General features: G+C 48.8%; 1 long non-coding RNA gene across 1 annotated transcript in view; it reads left to right on the top strand.

Moving 5' to 3' along the window:
- Positions 1-16,300, top strand: part of LOC144784563 (uncharacterized) — a 196,573-nt gene extending 180,273 nt beyond the window's left edge. The window contains exon 3 of the long non-coding RNA XR_013601677.1: positions 14,461-16,300. This is a non-coding gene — a long non-coding RNA (uncharacterized LOC144784563). The remainder of the gene's footprint in view (positions 1-14,460) is intronic.
- Positions 16,301-24,323: the final 8,023 nt, after the last annotated feature.

The following is a 24,323-nucleotide window of genomic DNA, read 5'->3' as shown; positions in this document are numbered from 1 at the left end:
CTTACCAGTAAATCAGATATGCCAATCATGGAACCACCAGTTCATAAACACAATTTACAGGGATAGCATATGCACTTTAGCACTGATCAACAGTGGTAAAGTGGCCAGAGTCATAAAACCGGTTTCAAAACAGGAGGCCAAAAAGAAAAACGTTTGGGGATAAACTCGCTGGGAAAGCCAGGTCTAACAGAGCCCCTGAAAATAGCCACAGCCAGAGGATCCTAGTGGTAACAAAGCAGAAGAGGGGATGTTTAGAGAAAAGCAATGTCCTCCTCAGTGAACTCACATCAAGGTAGTTAAGTGTCATAAAGTCAACACAGCTGTCTTCTTTGCATACCCCATTTCAGACACAGGCATTGATATCCATGACTGGGCCACATATACTCCAGATGAGTGTATCCAAAGAGAAGACCCCATCCTAGGTAATGTTGAATATTTTGTAGATGAGTCTTCCATAATAGATTAGGACATGGGATTGAGACACACAGGTGCAGTAGTGATCAAAGCCATGAAGCATGACTCTTCAGAAATATTGCTGATACCAGACCAGATAACGATGCCACCTCATTACTTAACTCAGGCTTCTGAACTAGTAGTTTTAGTGCAAGCTCTTAAATAAGGGGAAGGGGAAGCAATAACCATATACTTTGATTGAGTCTATGTCACCATGTCAGTGCAAAATGACACCTTAGCAACACACATATAGTTTTGTCAGCTAGTAAATCATCGCCACCTTCAGGCCCACTGAATGCACAGAGACAGGAACAGATTTAATATATAGGTAGATATCCAAGCATTGCTACCCAAAGCCCTAAACTAGCTACATTACCTTTGCACTCAGCTAAGGACAACACGTCTCTCCAAATACGCCAGGATTGGTTTGTTCCCAACTTGCATGAGATGAACACAATGTATGTATACACCTGTACTGTGTGCCAGCAGGGTTTATTTAACCCACCTTCAAAGTGATAGTTTCCACAATGCTTCAAAATTGAGGGCCCTCCACTGTAATCAGGGGCAGCTCTATGGCGGTGCGACCGATGCCACCACACTGGTTGATGACTTTGGGTGGGGGCGCCGGTTCCAAGTATATTATAGTTTTAAAAGCATTTGCTAGTATTCCTTGCCTCCAGCAAATCACAAAGTGCATAGAATGTAAATAGGACCGTGGGGTATTCTTCGGAAGATCCTTTTCTTACTTACAGTTTTATAAGTTAAACTCATAATATATAGCAGTGAATTATTAACTGTTATCAAAGAAGGCAAGATGGCCGCACGTCTGTGAGGCTCCGCCAGATCGGATCAATATCCTTCATTTATCCTGTTCAATCTGCCCCGGTGAAGTGCCGGGCGTTGTGGCCAACAGTGGAGAACTGCGACGAGCCTGATTGGCGCCGGTGATCTGGCTGATCGGAGCTCCCCTGACATTGCAGGTGACGAGTGAGCTGCCAGCTGGCGACCCGCCATTGTGGTGCTCGAGAGCGGAGGCTGCGGTGGCGGCTTGGTGATACCTCGCGTCTTGGACTGCCGGAGAGGAGCGGCTGACCGGCGGTGGAGTGCGCGGGGCAGCGGGACCTGGTCCGACTTCTGCTGGCTGTGGTGAGTGGGGTGACGGCCTGGGATAGCCCGGGGCTGCGGAGGTGGCGCTGGGCCGCACTAGGCCGCGCCGCGCAAACTGTGGCTAATGGGGGCGGGGCGGGTCTGGGAAAGCTGACGAGGGAAGCGCTGGGTTGAGAAGTGCCCTGACAGTCCCTGCTCCACTGCTACTCATCGGAGAGCGTTCTTGGTGGGGAAATATTTGACACTCGACTGCTGCACTGATTATTGCGAGCTGAGGGGCTGTAGTGTCTGCACTGTTTACTCCTGCATAGGCGCGGCCATGATGGACTGGGCTGCAACTGAGTGGAACGGTATTGAGGATTAGCGTGCCTTGTGAGAATTGTGCACGTTGTGAGACTACGTGAGGCCAGAGGCCCTGAACGCAGCTGCCTGGTGATACTCGCTTGGTGCTATAGGGGAGAGGACTGGACCTGCGCTGTTGGCGTTCCTTAGCGGGGGTAGCGACCGAAGTGCTCCTAAGCGCGCCTTCTTATCTGGACAATAGCCTACTGTACTGACCCTGCAGAGGTCCCGCTGCGTGGGTTGCGACAAGTTGGTATTTGAGGCAAAAAAGGCCACTATGTCTACCACACAGGAACCGCCGGTCTCTGAGTCTGCTGGTGCAACGGGCGGTACGCCGAATTTGGAGGGAGTCCTTGTCGCTATGCAGAAGACATTGAAGGCACCATGGAGGCGGTCAATCACAGATTGGACCACATGGCCACCCAATTTGATAGGCAAAATGAGCGGATGGGAGAGGTGGAGCAGAGGGTATCGGCCACGGAGGACGGTTTGACCACATTAACTACGAAAGTGTTTAACATGGAGCGCGTCCTGGCGGTCATACAGGCCAAGAACGAGGAGTTGGAAGGGAGGTCCAGACGCAACAACATTCGCGTCACGGGCCTGCCTGAATCCACGAATGTTGGTCGCATGGAAGACTTCATGGAACGGCTGATCACTGATATTTTTGGGGCGGAACAACTGTCTCGTGTGTTCATAGTGGAACGGGCGCACCGCTCTCTTGCTAAGAGACCGGTGTCCAGGGCACCGCCGCGTCCTGTTATTGCCCGCCTATTGAATTATAAGGACAGGGACGTGATTCTCCGACTGGCACGAGAAAAGGGCACCATTGACTGGCAATGCAGTAAACTGGAGTTCTACCCCGACTTTACAGTGGCGGTGCAAACGGCGAGAAAAGAATTCCAGGCAGTGAAACAACTTCCTAGGGCCGAGGACGTTCCGTATGCAATGCTATATCCCGCTAGACTCCGGATTGGACCACCGTCGGATAACAAAATCTTCACCTCATCAAAGGCGGCTATGGATTAAGCGAAGAAGCAGAAGAAAAGGAAAAGAGATGCCAATGCGGCGCGGAACGAGGAGGCAGAGGCTCTAGACGAAGCTGAGTGAACGGGTGCCTCTGGATGGCACGGACAATGGCCTTCACCTGTTGTGCTGTGGTGTCACTGTCCACTGATTTCCTGTTCTTGACACGGATGTTCGAGTCTTACATGATCGCTGTTACAGGCAGTGACCGGACTGGATGTATGCACTGCGGTGGCCTTAAGTACACTGCTTGATGTAATTTGGCGTTTGGTTACCCTATTACTGTATTTGCTTGTGGTGCTTTGTGACGCATACCCACTGGGATTAGAATAGGTGTGAGTCAATCTGGCTCCTATGTTGGTGGGGTTGAATGTGCGCAGGGTCACCGTTACACGTTATGATGTTATGATTACTGGTGGGTGGCTATGAATGGCTACTGGGACTGTTACCGGATTTACAGTTGTAACCTTGCATTTTGAAGTGTTGGCTGGGAGGCTTGGTCAGCTGGGGCGGAGGTTTACCTCACTAATCCGATCCACTTCTACTGCACTTGTTAGTGGGAGTTGGGCACCTCTACGCCCCCATTTATGGGAGTTCCCCACGAGCTGTTCAACAAAGGGGTATTGGTTGGGCGGCTGGGGGGTTGGGGAAGGCTTTGGCAGGTTGGGGGTGCTGAAGTGGGTGGGGGGGAAGAAGGAAGGAGTTCAAAGGTTTCCGATGACTATGTTGCTATGTGAGTGGGTGTGCGAAGGGGAGGGCTATGATACCGTGGAGAGGCTGATGCATCGTAATACTCTCAGGATGATGATTGTGAATGATTGCTCGCTGGATTACTACCGGATTGGCCTTTGGCGCTGGGGGGTGGGTTCCACTTGCAGGCTGCTGGACTATAGAAAAGGCGGACCTTATGACTGAGAGTGGGAAACTCTGTTGGATAACATGGAATGTTCGAGGGCTGAATAGACCGCAGAAGTCTAGACAAATGCTGTCCTTCCTTAATAAACATGGGGCACAAGTGGTCTTTCTTCAGGAGACACACCTTTGGGGGACAGCAATTGAAGCCGTGGCTAAGCAGTGGGCGGGAGTGCGAGTGGCGACGGACTACTCGTCTTATGCACGCGAGGTCATGATTTTAATCAAGAAAAATGTGCAGTTTGATTTGAAGCATGAAGAGGTTGATAAAGGAGGCAGATACATCATTCTACAGGGGAAACTCTATGGCATATTGATAACGTTGGTGAATGTATATGGTCCGAATGTGGACGATCCTGATTTCTATACTGATCTGTGGAACAAGGTGTATGCCTTGCCGCCATCGGCTGTTGTGTGTGGAGGAGATTGGAATGTGACGTTGGACAAGACGCTGGATGAAAAGGATGAGAGGCCAACCGTGCATAAAAGAGCAACTGATGCGGTGCGTGATGGTATGTGTAACCTTGGATTGGTGGATGTGTGGCGACTGGGACGTCCGGGCGTGAAGGAGGGCACTTGCTACACATCTGCCCATGACACTTGGTTGCGACTGGATTATTGGCTAGTTACCCGTGATGTAAGTGGGTGGGTCAGGCGTGGCGACCATCTACCCAGGACCCTCTCGGATCACGCTCCAGTGCTTCTAGAGGTGGGCTGGCCGTCGTATACACCGGCTCCATTTTCATGGCGCTTAGACCCGGGTATGCTGCGGGATCTGGTATTACGGGAGGACTTGAGAACCTGTATTGAGGAATTTTTTGATAATAATGTGGGATCTGTGGTAAGTATGGGAACAGTATGGGAGGCATTCAAAGTTACGATTCGCGGTACGTGTATTGGTATGCGATCTGGGGTGCTTAAATCATTGCGGAACTCTATGGGCAAACTGGAGGAAGAACTATTGACATTAGAACGGCAGCAGGAACGGTTCCCCACTGATGCTCGGCTGGCAGAGATCCGTGAGAAAGTCACTGCTTATAACGAGCTAGCTGATCAGGAGATTACCTTCTTATCCAAACGTACTAAGGCACGGTGCTACGGTGAAGGGGGACGTGCGGGACGAGGGCTGGCTGATAGAATTATGGAGCCATGGGCGAGGCACTGCGGGGTTCAAGAAATAGTACATGAGGGCGACACTGTCACTAGCGCTGCTGGTATCCTCGATTGCTTTGCGCAGTACTACGAGCAGATGTATAGTTTCAGGGACATGGCTGATGAGGCGGAATTGGCACAGTACTTGGACGATATCGCCCTGGTTTGGCTGTCCAAGGGGCAGCAGGAATTTTTAATGCACCACATCACGGAGGAGGAGTTTCGGGCCGCGATTTCTGCTCTGCCTAATGGCAAAGCGGCTGGCACAGATGGTTTACCGTCAGAATTTTATAAAGAATACGCAGATCTGTTGTTGCCACACTTAGCGGCTGTCTTGGAGGACTCGTTGGAACAGGGACAGCTACCGGCCACAATGAGCGAAGCGCTCCTGGTGGCACTACCGAAGCCAGGCAAGCCACCTAATCTGTGTGAGTCATATAGACCATTGTCTCTAATTAACACAGATGTTAAGATCATAGCCAAAGTGCTGGCGACACGTCTGAGACTTATTCTACCGGTGATGGTCCTGCCCGACCAATCTGGTTTTGTTCCCCTCCGCTCTACCGCTCACAATCTGAGGGCCTTGTTCGCAGTTTTGCACCTTCTCAAGCCAGAGATGTCTGCAGTGGCGGTCCTTTTGGATGCAGCCAAGGCATTCGACTCTGTGGCTTGGAAATACATGCTAGCAGTACTGCATCGTATGGGTGTGCCGTGTTTTTTCACGTCTCTAATCACTTTGTTGTACACGAGGCCGATGGCGCGGGTGAGGATTAATGGACACGTGTCGGCGACGTTCTGTATTCAAAGGGGAACTCGGCAGGGGTGCCCTCTTTCGCCCCTGCTCTTTGCTCTTATGCTAGAGCCACTGGCCTGCATTTTGCGGCAAAGATATGCTGACGCAGCTTTGAGGTTTCCGCTTAGGTCGTTTGCAGTATCCATGGACGCGGATGACATGGTGCTATATATCAGAGATCCTGCTCAACACCTGGAAAATGTACTGCGGGAGTTCATCAGGTTTTTTTTTTTTTCTGGTTTATCTATAAATTGGACTAAATCCATTTTGCTGCCCCTTACTGACGCCACTATACCTTTCACACTAGAATTTTCATTAGAATGGGCGTCGGAACCAGTGCGCTATCTGGGAATCTGGGTACACAGGGACTGTACTGAAATCCTGCGGGCAAATTACGGGGTGGCGGTCTCCAAATTGGAAGATCAAGTGCAGAGATGGATTAGGCTGCCGCTATCGTTTGCGGATAGGATATCTCTCATCAAAATGGTGGTACTACCTAAGTTTCTGTACTATTTTGTTAATATACCCATTACCCTGACGTCCCATTTTTTTGCACAACTGCGATCGTTACTTATCACGCTAGCCTGGGCCGGTAAGAAAGCGCGAGTGAGGTGGGATGTTCTGACGAAGCCATACGAACTAGGGGGTTTTGCCGTACCGGATATGAAACTGTACTATCTTTGCGCGCAAGCTCACTTTGCTTCCTACTGGGTTTCGTCGCCGCCATATACACCGCATGTCGCGCTCGAGGCTAGTGCAGTCACTCCGCGACCATTGAAGGCCATGATAGTGAATCAGTACTCTGTGTTTGAGAGGGGGGAGGTGGACACGGTGCACAGTACACACCGCGTTTGGCAGGAGTTAGGCAAACGATCCGATAAACTACCGTTGTATGCTCCGGCTATGCCATTGCTTTATCATGCCGAGATCTCGGTCTCCAGTGAAGTAGGAGCGCTTCAGCTTCTCCAGGGGGCTGGTATACGCACCGTGGGACATGTGTTCCCCACTGCTACGTTCATTTCACTGCAGAATCTATTAGATCGCACGACTACTCCTACTATGGCCACATTCATCTATGCTAGGCTACGCGCTGCGCTGCGGGACTTATATCCCTCTTTCCCAGATGAACCACCAGTGTTAAGTGCCCTACAGTTACTGTACTCCACAACGGACCGAGTGAAATTGGTCTCGCGCTTGTATCGCGCTTCGCAGGAGGATGAGGGCGGGGGCAGTGTATTGGCGAAAGCAAGATGGGACGCATGCTTGCCGGACCCGCTGACTGATGAGGAATGGATTGAATGTTGTTCTGGGACGGGCGGGTTTGTGGCCAATGGGAATTACCGCCTCATTCACTATAAGTATTTACAGCAATGGTATTACACCCCTGCACAATTGATGAGATACGGGCTACGGGATCACTCCAGATGTGTGAGATGTGGTGCTGAAAATGCTGACTCTGTACTCTTGGCGTGGGGCTGTCCTAAGGTATACGAATTCTGGACTGCGGTGACGAAGGCACTGTCTGAGATGACTTCCATAGAAGTGCCTACTGAACTGCGGTTGTGTTTGTTGGGAATAGCTTCGGGATTACCTGTTGGAGCTCGACGTCTGATAGTGTTGGCATTGCAGGCCGCCAAGCGCAGAGTGGCTGTAACTTGGGGAAGGAAGCGAGCACCTGCTGTCACGCTATGGTTGCAAGACATGGCGTATTGTCGTGACCAACTGACCTGTTACTATGATGAATTACCAGAAGCTTCAAGGCCTCGGGATATATGGGGTCCGTATACACTGTATATGCTGTCGAGGAAGGCGGCGGAGGGGAGTCCCTAGAGTGTTCCTAGTATGGAGGACGGTCTCAGCTGAATGAGAGCGACAGGGAAGTAGCTCACCCTTGCATGGACTGTTGAGGGTATATTGCAGATGGTGCACGGATTAGCTATCTTCTACGGTATTGAATTGAGATACGCTCTTAGTTATGATCTATGTACCTCTCTGGATGCACACTTGGCTACGGCATTTGTTGATATCGGATCTGAAACCTGGGATGATGGGTGGGGGGTAGTTATATAGTTCATTACTGTTGGGTTGCTTGTGAGATGAGACTGCTTACTAGATGCATAAGAATTATTACAGGACACAGCTTCTGGATCAATACCTGCTAATATTTGCATACTTATTTTGAACGGAGTTGTTATATTTTTTTTTCTGGATGTGCTGACTGACAGAAGTATTTTGCGGCTGGCCCACTTCTGGGTTGTAGGCCTATGGCTGTGTTCTTGTACTTTGACCAATAAAAGTCTTTAACCAAAAAAAAAAAAAAAAAAACTGTTATCAAAGAACTGTAGACATACTACAAGGTATGGATTAGAGCGATATATTTTTTGTTCAGTCTTTCATTATTCTAATGTTGCAAAAAGTCGAAAAAATATCTTAATAATAAAGAGAACTCCCAACCATGATGTTACAGTTCAAACGCAGAGTTTGTGCTTCTCCAGATCAATCACTCAAACTATACTGCCTATCAGTACGGGTGACATGAGACTCCTATATCTTGTAGCTCTCTGTCTTATGAAACATTTCCTATACATTGATTTACGCATGTGTGTCTGATAGTCTGTATGTAATGTAGGTGTGATGTAAAGTGTTTTGACATCCTACACCCGTGGTTCCCAAACTGTGCACCGCGGCACCCCGGTGCGCCGTTGCCAGGGGGGCCGCGGCACGATGTGGGAAATTACTGTGGCAGCGCTAGATATTTGGAAATGACACCTGCATAATCGTTATAACTCCGCCACTTTAAGGAAACAGGAATATAAAGAAAGGGTAGTCTGATCTGTAAGCAAAATTCAGAGTGGAGCTGCAGGGGCTCTTGGAAAGGGTGAAACAACAGCAAGGCCTCATTAACATGCAAATGGTCTTTAAAAGACCTGCGAGGTGCTCGGGTGCGGCTGCTTGAGTGCCCAGGAGGTCTTATCCACAGGCTGTCACACACAACTGGGGGAGGGGACGGGGGGGGGGGCTGAAGCCCATTGAGTTCAGTGGGTGTTGCACGCCTGAGGGCACAAAGAGAACAGGCATGGAGATAATGGATAGAGGGCACAAAGGGAGCAGACATTGAGGAAAGCCGCACTCTCAGGGCACGAAGGGAGAAGGCACGGAGGAAAGGGGCAGTCTGAGGGCACGAAGGGAGAAGGCATGGAGGAAAGGGGCAGTCTCAGGGCACAAAGGGAGTAGGCATGGAGGAAAGGGGCAGTCTCAGGGCACGAAGGGAGAATGCATGGAGGAAAGGGGCAGTCTCAGGGCACGAAGGGAGCAGGCATGGAGGAAAGGGGCAGTCTCAGGGCACGAAGGGAGAATGCATGGATGAAAGGGGCAGTCTCAGGGCACGAAGGGAGAAGGCATGGAGGAAAGGGGCAGTCTCAGGGCATGAAGGGAGCAGACATGGAGGAAAGGGGCAGTCTCAGGGCACGAAGTGAGAAGGAATGGAGGGAAGGGGCAGTCTCAGGCAGTCTCATGGCACGAAGGGAGAAGGCATGGAGGAAAGGGGCAGTCTCAGGGCACGAAGGGAGCAGGCATGGAGGAAAGGGGCAGTCTCAGGGCACGAAGGGAGCAGGCATGGAGGAAAGGTGCTGTCTCAGGGCACGAAGGGAGCAGACATGGAGGAAAGGGGCAGTCTCAGGCAGTCTCAGGGCACAAAGGGAGAAGGCATGGAGGAAAGGGGCAGTCTCAGGGCACAAAGGAAGCAGGCATGGAGGAAAGGGGCAGTCCAAGGGCACGAATGGAGCAGACATGGAGGAAAGGGGCAGTCTCAGGGCACAAAGGGAGCAGGCATGGAGGAAAGGGGCAGTCTCAGGGCACGAAGGGAGAAGGCATGGAGGAAAGGGGCAGTCTCAGGGCACGAAGGGAGCAGGCATGGAGGAAAGGGGCAGTCTCAGGGCACGTAGGGAGCAGGCATGGAGGAAAGGGGCAGTCTCAGGGCACGAAGGGAGCAGGCATGGAGGAAAGGGGCAGTCTCAGGGCACAAAGGGAGAAGGCATGGAGGAAAGGGGCAGTCTCAGGCAGTCTCAGGGCACGGAGAGAGCAGGCATGGAGGAAAGGGGCAGTCTCAGGGCATGAAGGGAGAAGGCATGGAGGGAAGGGGCAGTCTCAGGGCACGAAGGGAGAAGGCATGGAGGAAAGGGGCAGTTTTAGGGCACGAAGGGAGAAGGCATGGAGGAAAGGGGCAGTCTCAGGGCATGAAGAGAGACGGCATGGAGGGAAGGGGCAGTCTCAGGGCACGAAGGCAGCCGGCATGGATAGAAGGGGGAGTCAGAAGGCACGTATGGAGATTGCATGGACAGAAGGGGTAGTCGGAGGTCACGAAGAAAGGAGGCATGCACAGAAGGGGCAGTCTGAGGGCGCGGGGGCAGGCATGGACAGAGGGGGCAGTCAGAGTGCAACAGTCTCATGGCTTGGCAGTTCGGGCTGGACTGTTCCCATGAGGCACAGGGTCAGACTGATTTGATATAGCCATGTCTAAAATGGGGTGGCTGAGTGGGCTAAAGAATATTGATGGATTAAACCCAGATCAGTTGACTGGGGGTGAGTGTTTGATTTGCTCAAACGCTCCGTCCATCATCCCCTTTTGTATCCCTATGTTCGCCCTAAGTGTGGCAGGGTATGCTCAGACGTGAGTCCCTTGCTCACTTGGCCACTGGTTTCAAGATAGCCTGGCTGATGAGGATTATGAATCCGAAATCGGTCCCAGGATGCTTGTTTCCGGTCCATGGAAGACATGGCTTGGCAGTTCGGGCTGGACTATTCCCATGAGGCACAGGGTCAGACTGATTTGATATAGCCATGTCGGAAATGGGGTGGCTGAGTGGGCTAAAGAATGGTGATGGATTAAACCCAGATCAGTTGACTGGGGTGAGTGTTTGATTTGCTCAAACGCTCCATCCATCATCCCCTTTTGTATCGCTTTGTTCGCCCTAAGTGTGGCAGGGTATGCTCAGACGTGAGTCCCTTGCTCACTTGGCCACTGGATTCAAGATAGCCTGGCTGATGAGGATTATGAATCCGAAACCGGTCCCAGGATGCTTGTTTCCGGTCCATGGAAGACATGGCTTGGCAGTTCGGGCTGGACTGTTCCCATGAGGCACAGGGTCAGACTGATTTGATATAGCCATGTCTGAAATGGGGTGGCTGAGTGGGCTAAAGAATGGTGATGGATTAAACCCATATCAGTTGACTGGGGGTGAGTGTTTGATTTGCTCAAACGCTCCGTCCATCATCCCCTTTTGTATCGTTTTGTTCGCCCTAAGTGTGGCAGGGTATGCTCAGACGTGAGTCCCTTGCTCAGTTGGCCACTGGATTCAAGATAGCCTGGCTGATGACGATTATGAATGGCACAGGGTCAGACTGATTTGATATAGCCATGTCTGAAATGGGGTGGCTGAGTGGGCTAAAGAATGGTGATGGATTAAACCCATATCAGTTGACTGGGGGTGAGTGTTTGATTTGCTCAAAAGCTCCGTCCATCATCCCCTTTTGTATCGCTTTGTTCGCCCTAAGTGTGGCAGGGTATGCTCAGAAGTGAGTCCCTTGCTCACTTGGCCACTGGATTCAAGATAGCCTGGCTGATGACGATTATGAATCCGAAACCGGTCCCAGGATGCTTGTTTCCGGTCCATGGAAGACATGGCTTGGCAGTTCGGGCTGGACTGTTCCCATGAGGCACAGGGTCAGACTGATTTGATATAGCCATGTCTGAAATGGGGTGGCTGAGTGGGCTAAAGAATGGTGATGGATTAAACCCAGATCAGTTGACTGGGGGTGAGTGTTTGATTTGCTCAAACGCTCCGTCCATCATCCCCTTTTGTATCACTTTGTTCGCCCTAAGTGTGGCAGGGTATGCTCAGACGTGAGTCCCTTGCTCACTTGGCCACTGGATTCAAGATAGCCTGACTGATGAGGATTATGAATCCGAAACCGGTCCCAGGATGCTTGTTTCCGGTGCATGGAAGACATGGCTTGGCAGTTCGGGCTGGACTGTTCCCATGAGGCACAGGGTCAGACTGATTTGATATAGCCATGTCTGAAATGGGGTGGCTGAGTGGGCTAAAGAATGGTGATGGATTAAACCCAGATCAGTTGACTGGGGGTGAGTGTTTGATTTGCTCAAACGCTCCGTCCATCATCCCCTTTTGTATCGCTTTGTTCGCCCTACGTGTGGCAGGGTATGCTCAGACGTGAGTCCCTTGCTCACTTGGCCACTGGATTCAAGATAGCCTGGCTGATGAGGATTATGAATCCGAAACCGGTACCAGGATGCTTGTTTACGGTCCATGGAAGACATGGCTTGGCAGTTCGGGCTGGACTGTTCCCATGAGGCACAGGGTCAGACTGATTTGATATAGCCATGTCTGAAATGGGGTGGCTGAGTGGGCTAAAGAATGGTATGGATTAAACCCAGATCAGTTGACTGGGGTGAGTGTTTGATTTGCTCAAACGATCCGTCCATCATCCTCTTTTGTATCGCTTTGTTCGCCCTAAGGGGCAGTCTCAGGGCACGAAGGGAGTAGGCATGGAGGAAAGGGGCAGTCTCAGGGCATGAACGGAGAAGGCATGGAGGGAAGGGGCAGTCTCAGGGCACGAAGGGAGAAGGCATGGAGGAAAGGGGCAGTTTTAGGGCACGAAGGGAGAAGGCATGGAGGAAAGGGGCAGTCTCAGGGCATGAAGAGAGACGGCATGGAGGGAAGGGGCAGTCTCAGGGCACGAAGGCAGCCGGCATGGATAGAAGGGGGAGTCAGAAGGCACGTATGGAGATGGCATGGACAGAAGGGGTAGTCGGAGGTCACGAAGAAAGGAGGCATGCACAGAAGGGGCAGTCTGAGGGCGCGGGGGCAGGCATGGACAGAGGGGGCAGTCAGAGTGCAACAGGAAGTACACCCGAGGTCGGGCTTACATCCCCACCCACCCGTCCACCAGTAAAAAAAATTGGGGGGGAGCCATGGCCAACTGCCAATTAGGTCAAGGGAGCAACGGGTCAAAACATTTTGGGAACCACTGCCCTACACTGATATGAGTGGTGCTACAGAACTAATTAAATGCATCTGAGAATGGGTGTTTTAGAGACTTGAGGAGTCGTATTGGAGGGTGGTAGTGAGCGGGTCTGTGGCAGAGGTGGTCATTGAGGAGCACCAATAAACATGTTTGAACTGGACGCCACCAGTGATAGTAGGAACTCATGTCCATTGTGATGCCACGTTTGCTGCTAATTTTCTGGTCTGTGAGGTAATGCCCCAGTTGAGCATTCCTGAGGTGGATCAGATTCGATATTGGCACACACATTTCTGTCAATAACATATTTTCCCACCTCACCGCTTTGTTGGAAATGACACACAAACTCTTGTTAGCTTACCACCCCCAAAGTAACAACATCCTGGTGTTCTTCAACAGCCTCCTAACAAACCAAATAAGTAAACTGTGAGCAACATTGGAAAATAAGTGGTTGTACTGGCTCCCACTGTCACTGTTCACCTTGAGAAACACCCCATTTGTCCCCACATCAGATAGTGACAGGGAGAATGATGAATGCCGTTATGCTACTAACTAGATGTAGGTGGCAGACAGGGAGAGCGCCTGAAGTAGTACAAACTGAAATGTCTGTTTATTTGTCTCAGCTAACACTAGTGTCAAAGTTTGTCTCTAAACTGGGTGCACTGTAGCTGACACACATGGCAACACCTCTCCAGATGACAGGAACCTTTGCATTGGGAACTCCCATCTGCATCTGGAACTTTTTCACTAGTGTAAAGACTCAGACAGCACAGTTACTACAGTGAAAAATGTGCATCTACAAGCCATGGATCTCTTTCTCTTTCCAATATCTGCCTGGCCCCAGCTGTGCCATCCATCCCTTCGGACACCGAGCAGGAAAAAGAGGGGGGAGAGCAGGCGAAGCAACCGAAGTAAAGCCTACCTTATTTTAAAGTAATGTTCCTTAGTTTTATTTTTTCCTTCTGGGTGTACTAATGCTGGTGCTTTTAGCGCTTGTCTATATCTATTTATTTTATTCTACATCAACTATTATACGCATGTGCAGAACTGCTGATAATGATACTGACCATCATCCTCTCCATAAGCATTTACTCACTGTCTCTTGCACCTTTTGTATGTAGAATAAAAGCACAGCTGCAACCACACACGTTAGCCCTATTACTGTGCAAGTTAAAACAAATAGATTTGATACTATCCCTGAAGTACCACAGATCTTGACAGATAGACTAGAGAAAAGAGATTAGATATCAAGAATTAAGAAAGCATGTCATAAGAGAGATTGGACAAACGGGGAAAAAAGTTGATATTAAACCGAGGTATTTTATGGGTAACTCAACCACTTTCAGAATGTAGTAACTATGAGTTTAAGCCACCACCCCTAGATTGAGCTGCCAGACCAGGTCTCAGCATCACAGGATCAGTATATACCCTCAAATGGCATACTGGAGCCAAGCTGACATATACAACTATATCATTGCGGAATGGCACGGAGACAAGTAGCCCTTTAAGATTTGATAAGATAATAGGACAATATCAGCAATATGAGATGCAAACATACAGAGATATACATGGAAAGGAACTAACACACACCCTAGAACAGCAATGAAACTAATACAGTTTTTTCTTTGTTTCAGAACAGACAGTAAAGGTGGGAAGTAACCTCAACTGCAACATTTCTGTGGGCGACGCCAACATGCAGGGGGTACCTCCAGCCTGAGGGATCACTTTTGTCAGTGCAGGATCCGGCTCCACATGCAAATACCTCCAAATTGGAATGGCCTCTTTGATTATACACGCACCCTCCTTGGTGATACCATCAGTGGACATTGTATGACCATCCTGTGAGCCATCTAAAAGACTTTGTTTCACCATCAGTGTAAGAAAAGAGCTGCAGAATACTATGGCACTGCGCTTTGGGAAAACGTCCCACAGGAACATAGACTATTCAATGACACATGTGGTCATAAGGAGCGTGGTGGCAGTCGTTAGGGTGGCACCGGAGGGTTGAGCCAGGGGGAAGCAGCGACAGTCTGGCTAGGTCCGGATGCGGTTTCCAAGCACCTTGAAGCTCTCCTGCTCTTGATTTTGAAGGCAAACCAGAATTGAAGTTGATAATTACGGACATGAGGGGGGTGCAAGAGGACAATGGGACATTGGGTAAGGCCATTTGGACATTTCACAATCTACACAAGAAGATGGTTGAAGAGCAGGGTGCACCGGATGAGTGGTTCGAGGGCTGGTTCAATTGGATGCCGTCATGAATGTTGGGGTTGTTCAAGGCCTTGGTGCCTCAAATTGTTGTGTTGCTTTTGACGTGTCTTATGTGTCGATAATAGCATAATGCATAACGATGACAGCTAGAGTAGGAGGAGCATTTTTAGTTAGTGAGAGTACTACGGATGTTCTAGAATAGAGTGTGGTATATGAGGTGATCCCCCTAGGTGATGAGAGGTTAGAAGAAGTAATTGAAGGATCAACTAGAGGGGGAATGATATAGGGAAAATGGGATACATTATACACAGACCTACATGGATCTGAGGCCTGAGACTTTCATGAAAAGGTTTCAAGTTACAAACAGTTTTAGGCCCCAATAGAACACAGGCCTCTGCTCAGAAATAACATGTTACCAAGGACAATACGTTTAGATGAGCTAATTAGGTCACATTGTTCATTAAAAGGTTAGGAAATAGCGTGCAGTCAGTAAGTTGAGCTACTGCATGAAACTTAGATCATATCTCCCTCCAGACTCAGGAAACTAGTAGTGCTTATGCGCAGAAGCTGTAAAATTAGGTTACCACAATTTCCATCTGCTAGAGGAATGAGCCAAAATGCACCAATAACATAAGAGCCCACTTCCTCTGTAGCGCTGTGGTTTCATACACCTTTAGCTTTAACACGTACATAGGAAGAAATACCAGGTGCACATTCTGCCTTAGTACATACTGACGCACATGTGCACGCTTCTGCAGAGAACACACCTAAACGTCAGATAGCTGGTCACTCGCTTCTGCAGAAGCCACAGCTTCACACCTAACTGGTTAGATGGCTTGGTGCAAAAAAACACTATACAAAAGGTCAGATAAGCTTGGCCAATCAGTGTTGAGCAGGTCATAACCATGCGCTGCGCAGTCAGATAAACATATATTTTCTCGGCTCAAATTCCGAGAAACGAACCCCACATAGAGTGTTTCCACACGCATCATGTGATAATAGGCCAACCTACATGCACTTCTGTTTCCAAGAAATGCTACATCTACTGGTGCTATCTTGTATGTCCTGTATGGACATTGCTTACTTCAGTGATTAACTTGTAACCTTTTCCTTTGTGGGTTGGAAGAATAAATAGGGCTGCTTCTGAGCTAAAACTCTAGACATCAAGTTGCACATCATCTGAGGTGAACTGATCTCTCCTGTAGTGACTGATCTTCACTGCAGTATTGTAATAAACCCATATTACATTGTCAACTTGTTTTTCTTGGTGTTTTTTCAACAGAGACTTTTTCCTCCAACAGGCTGTGGCTTCATTCAGCTCTATAAAGTGATGAGACTTGTTTAGATAGTCAAAGGAGATGCCAAAGGGGTAGTTCCATCTATATTTGATGTGGTCGTAGCCGAGTCTGTCTATGTTTGCTTTCAATTGTATGCCGAATGTCAGTGTAACAGGGGTAATGTCCTGGAAGAGCGAACACGTGGCTCCTTGAAACAAAACTCTCTCTGGTTTCCAGGCAGCTTGCAGAATCAGTTATTTGGCGTTGAAGGAGCCCAATTTAGCCAGCACATCTCGGGTACATTTCCCTCCTCCACGATTATCAGACCAACTCTGTGCACCCGATCCAGACTCACCTCAGCATGGTTTGCCCCCAGGAGCTCAGAGAACATGCTCACCACAAAGGCCTCTAGATCTGGACCTTCAACTCCTTCATACAAGTTGTGTATCTTGATTAGGCCTCGGCGTAGTTCACGGAGTTTTGCTACGCGGAACTCAACGAAGTTACAAAAATACAGTGTGAATTTCCGTGAGTGGCGTAGTGCAGTGCGAACTGCAGTTTGTGCTGGTATTTCTGCCGCTCAGGTAGAAATTCTACCCAAGAGGCAGCTTGCACTTGCGAACTTACTGTTCACGATCGCGAACTTACCGCTCACAATCGCGAGCGGGACAAAAACGCCACTGCACATCGCGAAGCAGAGTTTTCTGCACTCTGCGAGCTCCGTGGAGTGCAGAGTGCAGAAAACTCTGCGAACTCTGCAAACGGAGCGAAGTTCACCGTCCAGGCCTAATCTTGATATTGTCCCGCTGGGAGTGATATTCCAAATATTCACACTTCAAAAGGGTGGATTGCAACTGGGTCCATAGTTGTTCCGCTGAATCATCCATCCTGCCAAACCTGTGTTGCAGTCCCTGGCATTTTGTGTCAAGATCCAAGGTTTGGGTGCTCACTGAGTCTACATCCTGTTGCAGGGAAGTGAGTCTGACTTTAATATCAGATTTGAGGGATTCAAAGGAGGAACCAATAACAGCCCTAAGTTCCTCTCTAAGGGCCTTATTCACAAAGGTAAACATAAACAAAAGTCTAAGTTTAGATCTGAAGGCTAAGATTAGACTTAAAGTCTAACTTTACTATAAGTAAAGTTAGACTTTTGGTCTAAGTTAAACTTCAGGTCTAAACTTAGAATTTTGGTCTAAATTTACCTTTGTGAATCAGGACCTAAGTTCTTTCTTAAAATACTGGAAGGAGTAAAGGACATCATTTTTTTCAGGGGCATCTTCTCACTGGGGGTGGCATTGGGGCAGGAGTCCTGTGTTTCAGTTGGGGTAGAATAACTTAACACTCTATTAGATTACATGTTTTGGTGAGGAATAGAGGTTGAAGGAAAACGCGGAACATAGAACACCCAGTGACAAACGCCAAGGACCACCATTACAGAAGCAGTGTCAGAGAGCTCAGTTCAACCCCTCTCCTCCTAAGCCAAGAGTTGTAAAGGTGTGCAGGAGTCACTGGCAAGCATGACTTCCATGGCAGACCTGAGCATAATTAAGCCCACATCAGTAATAGCTGGTCTCCCTGTCTCTAATAGCTGTTCATGTTCTGAATGTGCCCCTCAAAGGTCACCTAGGACCCTTCTGTACCTCAATAGAGACAGGCTCATTTTGCTGCTATGCCGTACCCCTGGATCAGCATCTACAGATAGACTAGTCACACCGATGAAGAGCTATAGATCTGCCATGTGGTAGAGTGGGCCGGTCGATATTGCCGCAATACACAGAGGGCCCCAGAGAGCAGGTAGCAAGTAGGAGCATAAATGTGGCTGCTCTCCGTTTAGAAAGTGCAGGCAGTAGATCAATGCCATTAGCACCCTCCGCTCATTCTGCTGCAGTTTCTCATTTGGCACCATTGTTTATGGGTGTCTCTGAGACACGGAGCACACTGATTTCAATAATGGCCGGCGTGCGGGGGTCTGGCCATGGGGAAATGGCCGGGCCACAGGTGCTGCCACCCCAATCAAGCACTCCTCACTGTTGCAGTGTGTTGTAGGGCTCATAGGGTCATTGCCTCGTGCCCAGGGACGCCTGCTTTTATCATAGGGAAGGTGGGGCTGCGATGCGGGGTCAATGGCTGCCTTGTGGCTTGTCGCGAGCTGTTGTGAGCGAAGTCCGTCCTGCGATCATCGCCGTGATGAAAAGGCAGCCCTCGCTGCTCCCCAGTGTTCTCACCGCCCCATAAGCTGGGGAGCAGTCAATCGTGGGTCGTAGATGTCAGACTTCGCAAATCAGCCAGGAATACAGCAGAACCTCGTGGATCATGTCCACACGGCCATGATGGTTGGCCATGCCTCCCACCAAAAATGAGTTTATGGCGCGTGTATCCTTTAAGATAGTAAGGAACACTAGGGCAAGTCTATATTTGAAATCTTTGTTCAACTATGCAGTTTCCTTTACCCTGAACACATATATATGAACACTATTTAATAATTGTACGAAGTACAGAGCATCCCTTCACTTGTGTAACCCTAAGAATATTAAAATGTGATAGATAAGTAGGATAAAATACATTTTGTAAAACTGACAAAAAAATAAACTGTGTCATGGTCTGGTCAGATAATCTGTCACAGTGACGAACCAATACAGGTGTCATTGAAGAGCTATTAGTGCCTGGGAAGTTCAGAACCGCAGCACCATACTGGCCCATAGTAGCAGGCGTAAAAAAATAGTTGTACTGCACTGTGGCGAGCGAGTGTAGCTGGCGAGCCCGAACAACCTAAGAGGGGACCGGGGGTTCTCCCTGTGAGAAAATTTTGAAAAAAGTGTGGACAAATGCTGCATGCAGAGAGCTGGTGGAAGATGATGTGATCCCTTACCACTAGGATCTGAGGTATGGGGCCGCCCTACTAAAACCCAAAGAGACCTTCTTAGATATAATATAATATACTAGCAAGGGAGGGTGAGAATTAGGTGTCTTGTAGCCTTCTTCCCTCTAGCATTTTACCATGCTTTCACCCTTTGTATTCTATGGACTAGTAACTATGCTGATTACTTTGTTTCTTATAATATGTTTGCTTGTATTAGCTAAGATACTGCGCTTGAGAACACTGCATTAGAAAATAAACAATTCAAATGTGCACGCGTCCTCATTTACTCCTTGTTCTGGATTGAAATGATTGTATAGAGAAAGAGTGTTCATGTGTTCCACGTTACCTGAGGTGTTCTAAGTCCATGTTCTGGTTTGTCTAAACATTGGGAGTTTGTAAGAACCAATGAGACACTGTTGCTAGTCTGGTAGGGGATTTTGGGTACTAAGGTGAGTTTTGACACACCCTAATTCACTGAGGTTCCAAGTTTCTATGCACAGTTCTGTATGAGAACGGAATCCCTGCGACATGGCGCCCAACTGTTGGTGGTCTTATTACATGACACTTGAGTAGTGCAATATTCAGTCCTTAACCCCTTCACTATTGTTTCCGGTTAACGGTGGTGTCGGACAAACCTACCTATATTTACATAGGTCTTTTCAAGCTTGATTCTTTCAAAACAGTTTCCTTGAATTATTACCCAGTTGGGCTACAAAGTTTACTTTGTACCTCATTCTTTCTGTGTCACTATGGCCGCGGTGGACATTCCGCAACATAGTCGCATTGCGGTGCGCAATCATTTGCAGACTTATAATGTCCCCGTGGATGGCATGGCCGTAATAATGGTGGTGAGTGCAGAGGTGGCTTACCCGTATGAAATTTTTTACTCTTTACTCGTGGGTGACCTTCCCGGCTGTGAACGCAAATACAACTGTGTTCGACACGTACACTGCCACTGCTGTGCCGCAGGAATATGCTCCGTATAGGGCACAGGAAGTTCCAATTGATGCTTGGCAGCACCACGTTTGGTTTGATGGCGCCCTACCCCACTCTTTGACAGCTCCGAGGTTAGGTCCTTTGTCCATTCCGGGCGCAACTTGGCCTGTTTTGGCTGGATTTACACCTCATCCTCAGCATGGAGTGTGTAAAGTTGCTGACTTAAGACGACTGCATGTGGTCGCAATTAGCGTGATTAGGTCGTTAGTGCAATACATAACCCGTAATCGCCCGGGTGGGGCCCCAGGTGGTGCGGCGCTTCCTGCCGGACAGGGCGGAATGAAGCTTAGTCCTGTAATAGTCAACGCTGTGATGGGCAAGCGCCCCCAGGATAAGGATGATTTCCTTTCTGGCTTGCCGAAAAGTTTGACTAGCTGGAAGTGGTATTTCCTAACACGACTCCTGGTGAAAAACACAGGATTCTGACAATTAGCATGCCAAAAGACTTGACCCCAGAGATTGATGACTGTGAGACATGGGGAAAGACCTTTGCGGCAGTGTATGCGAGGTGGTACGGCACTCCGTCTATGACTGTCCTTCTGACGGTCCTTAAACGTGTTCAGGATGAGCATGGGCCTGAGGCTGCTGTTGAATTGGGTATGCGCCTATTTGGCTCCTTTGATGTGGTTTCCGATCTCATACTTGCGAATGTCAAGGGAGATGCGGTGAACTTTCAGGTGTCCAATGCTTTGCAGGCGATTTCCGATGTCGACAAACCCCGACAGTTAGCAAGAATTATTGTGGCGGCTTATAAGACCGTGGGCCGCAATAGTGTGTGTCTCAAGCCATTTTCTACTAGAGAGAAAAAACAACCCAGAGGGCAGAAGTCTGAAACTGACGAACAGCCCAAGACCAAAAAACTAAATTGGCCCAAAAAAACAAAAACAGGGTAAACAACACCAACCGAAACAGGAGTCTCGTCCTGCGTCTCCATTGCCTGCGCCCCCAGAACGTATTTATGACTTGCGCGCGACGATAAAATCACCTGATCGTTTTCAGGTTTCTGATCAACGCACTCCTTGTTCTTTTCAGGACTCATCGGCCTCATCGACCGGTGGTGGAGGTGGCGGCAGGGGTCGGGGTGGCCAGCAAGGACGCGACCAGCCACGCCCGAAAGACGGTAAAGGCAAGCAGGATGATTCTACACCGAAAAGACCGCAGTTTCAGAAAAAGAAAGTTGCCGCTTTAACAGCGAGTTATGCCACAGATAGTGAGAACGCAGCTTCTGAACCAGAAATGAGCTCTGACCTTGCTGGACAGCGCAGCGGAGATTACCATAGTGCGAGAGGCCCTGCGTCCGCTACTGAAGGTGACAGCGACTGATCGTTATGTTGTTGTGGAGACAGCTGACACTAGAGTAGCTCCCCCTGATAGACTTTATGAAATAGTCCTGTTCATTGAAGGTGACATACAACGTACCATAAAAGGGGTATTTTGGGAAAATCTTACGTCTACCTATGACATTTTGTTAGTGGAGGCTGGCTGGCCCCGACCTTTTGTGCTTGCGGCTCCAAGAGGGGAGGAGGTAATCTTCCCTAGTTTCACGCACACTGTCTCGAAGGAGCATGCGCTGAATTTTGCAGAAGAGTGGGCTAAAGCCCTTGCGCTGGCTCTGTACCATACACATTGTGGTTGGGATAAATTTTCCCCACACCACGAGATTCCTTTGCGGTCTATGCCACAGCCTCAACCTCAATATCCCATTAGGCGCGAAGCTAAGGCTTCGGTTGCAGAAATCCTTGAGCAATTGGAATATCAAGGAGTAATTGAAACATGTGTGTCACCGATGAATAACCCTCTTTTTACTGTGACCAAGCCTGACGGGTCATATCGTTTGGTATTGGATTACCGGCATTTGAACTCACATTGCCGTACCTGTGCAGTACAGAAAAGTCACGGCTCTGCTTTGGTGGATAGTCTTGTGCGTAAGCGGTTTAAAACCACGCTTGACATTTCCAACGGTTTTTATACCCATCATTTGGATGGTCTAAGTTCCCAATGGACCAGTTTTACATGCGGCGGCGAACAAAAACAGTTCAAACGTTTGCCAATGGGCTATAAGAATAGTCCTGGGGTATTTGCTGCCCGCATAGTCTCTCTCTTAGAGAGAGTCGACAAAGATGCTTGTTTGTATGTGGATGATATTTATCTCACGGACGACGAACTTTGGGAGCATCTATGTAGAGTTGACCGCATAATTGTAGCTTTGCGGACTTCGGTTACAAATTCAACTTTGCAAAGTCACACATTGCAGAGTACACAGTATTGTTCCTGGGCTACGAGCTCAACAATGAAGGCCGAGGATTGGCTCCTCTGTTCTTGGAGAAGTGCGCACAGCTGCGCGCTCCGACAACTCTGAACAAATAACAGTCTTTGCTGGGATTTTTTAATTTCGGGAGGACATACATTCCTGAATATGCCGAGCGTATCAAGCCTTTGTATGCTTTGATACAAGCTACTTTTACCAAATCGTGCTGGATACCAGAACACTCAGCTATTTTGCAATCTTTGCAGGCTGATCTGCTCGAATCTAAATATTTACTGACTCGTTATAACCACACCAACATGTTGATAAGAATCATCCCTGGGGCGGTGGGTTTCACTTACCTTACTTTTAACGAAGGAGACACGAGACACTTGTACACTTCGGCTGAAATGCGATTTTCCACTGTGGAGAAAGTTTTGGCGGTGGTACAGTTGGCGATTCTTAAGGAACGTGCTCTGTCACAGGGAAAATGCATGTTGGTTGTAACCCCGTTTCCTGCATTAGAAGCAGTTACGAAAGCTAGTGTACCTAATTCTAAAGCTTTGCACCCTCGGTGGATACAGTGGGCAGCATCATTGACATCTCCGGATGTCACCTTTATTTTTGATACCTCCTTACAGTCGCAGGAGTTTTTGCAATATGAATTTGTTCATCCTGCTCCTTTGGCTATGCGGCCTTTGGAGGATTTCCATTGCATCATATACACCGATGGTTCGGCGCAGGTTGAGCATGGGTCTAAGCACGCATACGTTTCCGCTTGCGCCATTGTGGTAGGTGCCATGGTGAACAATGAGTTCAAGTCCAGAGTCGTGCACACGCAGACTCTAGGGGACTGCACCGCGCAATTGGCATTAGCTTCGTGCTCTGATGCTTGCATTGGAGTACGCTGATCCTAGTGTGACGACTCTTATTGTAAGTGATTCTTACTACTGTGTCCAGTCTTACAATGAAAACCTGTTCTTTTGGATTCAGAATGATTTTCGTGTTTCCAAGGGTAGCACAATAAAACATAAAATGATCTGGGTCCGAGTGGCCGAGCTTAAAGAGCAGTTGCCGCTCATGTTTGTAATTCATACTCTTGGTCATCAGCGCTTGGGAGTCCCGCTGTTGGCAACTCGCTTGCCGATGAGGCAGCAAAATCAGCAGTATCGACATATTTGGTTGCAGCAGTTACACGGTCCAAAAGTAGGACTGATGATGATATCTTGGCAGCTGTTGCTGCTACTGAGAAGGGAGGTAAATATCCTAAGGGGTTCTCTTCGAAGTATACATACCACTTAAGTCCCGATAAGGTTCCTTATGTGAAAATACCTGACGTTGGGGAGAGATTGATTCCCAACGCTGATCGCAGAAACACACTGCTCACAGCGGCCCATGAAGGAGTTGCGTCTGCGCATGCGGGCGTTTCGGCTACTGTAGCCCAGTTACAACAACGTTTCTGGTGGCGGGGACTGTACAAACAGACGCGTGATTATGTCCTTCAATGTGACATTTGCCAGCAGATTAAGCCTTCCACTGCTGCGCGTCCACCCCAAACACAGTTGTTCATTTCTAATAAACCACTTGGTTGTGTTTATTTAGATCACTGCGGTCCTTTTTCTTCTGATACTGCGTATAAGTACATCTTAGTAGCAGTTGATTCATGCACACGCTTTGTGTGGGTCTGGCCTCAGGGCAGCGCTGATTCAAAGACTGTCATAAGGGATTTGCGTGTCTTTGTAGGGATTTTTGCCTGTGGTACCTTCCATTCGGATCAGGGTCCTGCTTTCGCCTCTAAGGCGTATAAGGATGCCATGGCTTCGTTGGGTGTCCAAGTCAAGTTTTCATCTCCATACAGACCAGAGGGTAATAGTGTAGTGGAACGAATGAACCGTGACTTAAAGCAAT

This window comes from Lissotriton helveticus, chromosome 10, assembly GCF_964261635.1.
Source record: "Lissotriton helveticus chromosome 10, aLisHel1.1, whole genome shotgun sequence".
Classification (NCBI taxonomy): Eukaryota; Metazoa; Chordata; class Amphibia; order Caudata; family Salamandridae; genus Lissotriton; species Lissotriton helveticus.
Note: the sequence above shows the minus strand (reverse complement) of the source record. Positions and strands in the feature narration are given on the sequence as shown.